Here is a 2,034-nt window from a genome sequence, read left to right on the forward strand (position 1 = left end):
CTCTTCTCTGGACGTCCTAAAACATATAGAAAACCAGAGAAAAGTTTAGAGAGAAAGAGAGAAAGAAGAGAGAAAAATCTGTTAGAAAAATTGGTTGAAAAATTTAGAAACAAATCAGGGAAGAGTAGTGAGCTTGGACGACGCTCTCACCATCTTGTGACTTTAATCAGTAAGTATTTGTGTGGTAAAGAGTTGGAGATTTTGTGTCCTGAAGTTGAGAATCACCCATGTTCTTCAGCCTTTTATTTTAATCGGTAAAGATGTAAGTTGTTGTGTGGATCAGTTTTATGTGAGCATTTCTGTTGGATTGACTGCAATTCTGCTTTGTTCTGATTGAGTCCGACCTTTTCTTGATGTGGTACTGATCAGGTTTGGCGTGGCTTCATCTAAAGGTGGAGTATCAGTTGAGTTCAGACAGTGTTTGATTTGAACCGGTAAACTGTTTTGCCTTTTGATACAGATCAGTTTAGATTGTAACCAGCTGCCTGAGTTGTTGTTCTTCCTCTCCGGATTAATTTCTTAATCCCTTGTGTGCATTTATATTAGTTCAGTTCATGGTCTCCTAGCATCTAGATAACTTAACTGAAACGATTTATGTTTGAACCGAACTGAAGCTGCCTTGAACTTGCCATTGTAGCTGTCCTGAATCTTGAACTGTGGGGTTGAACCGGACTGATTAACCCTTTTTTCCAACCGTTCTGTTATTGGTACAGATGGTCAAGGATAGTGTTCGGATCAGCCGGATCCTTGTGGTGGTTTTCACTCGAGAATATTCCAGAAGTCGAGTGTGATTAGCTTGAGCTCGAGTATAGTCTTCCTTAGCCAATCACATGGATTTAAAGCTGAGTCTAGATAGATGATTAAGGATTTATAAATTAGTGTTGCATGGTTGAAAATGTAGATGATTGATAGGCTTTGTCTCTTGCTCAAATATTGAATTGGTGAGGTGTTTACTTAGTGTAAACAATTAATAAATATTTATGAATGATCAAAGAGGTTTATTCCAAACCGTAGTACTTGTTCTCAAGTACTAAATACATATGTATAATATTAAATATATAAGTATAAATCATGTGAAGTCTTATTGTATACTCACTCTCCCGAAAGTTCCCGCATTACCGTGAATTGTTCCTGCGATACAGAACAAGGTTACGAAGACACGATGATGGGGTCGCACCCTGGAGGCCGTGTAACTGCATGCAGCGTTATTTGTTTGATCTTGGAATATCTAATAGAGTTGTTGGTTATATTTATTTCCCCGCTAGGCTCTGTTAGCCTATGTGGTTTTCCGGGTTTAGTATATCTATATTATAAGTATGAGTTAGGGTGAGGGACTAGGCTCAATGAGTAAACTAGTTACTCATGACTCATTTGTGAAGCAGGTAACCAATAGGCGGGAGACCTTACTCTAGGACAGGAAGGAACATCATTAACCAGCGGTAGTTTTATTATCCTTGCAAAGGCGTTTTGATATTTCTTATTTATAAGATTTATTGACCGAAAACCTCGAGGTTAATTTATAACAAATTTTGTAAGATGCTTTTGATTGATATATAAAGAATGTTTTTTAAAGTACAGGTTCCATATGATATTAGTCCTTGTCCGAACAAACTAACTATCGGGTATTGTTTGTTGGGTTGAAAAGCCTAGGTTATATCCGATAGGAGCGTTGGTGTTCTTTGGTTGTTGGTCTAAGGTGATCGGAAGTATTCTGAGATCCTCAGATCGACCATCGAGGAACATCGACCGTGTAATTTCCGGTCATCTACGATCGGGGGTGTCACAAAGGTGGTATCAGAGCATGGTTATAAGATGCTAGAATTTGACTTGCTTCAAATGTTATTTGAGTCAAAATGAGTCGCAAGGATAACTAGGATATGCTGGCTGGTTCCTTCATTTTAGGATAGATAGTCGTGGGTAATTACCTAACAGTGATTTTTCATAGCAGAAGCACCGAGAAAAGCTTGAACGGGTGGACCGTACTTACCGATGTTACAATCATCAGGCTCCAGTTTGCTACCCTCATGGTGGGGT

The sequence above is a fragment of the Brassica rapa genome, unplaced genomic scaffold, assembly GCF_000309985.2.
Source record: "Brassica rapa cultivar Chiifu-401-42 unplaced genomic scaffold, CAAS_Brap_v3.01 Scaffold0299, whole genome shotgun sequence".
NCBI lineage: Eukaryota > Viridiplantae > Streptophyta > Magnoliopsida > Brassicales > Brassicaceae > Brassica > Brassica rapa.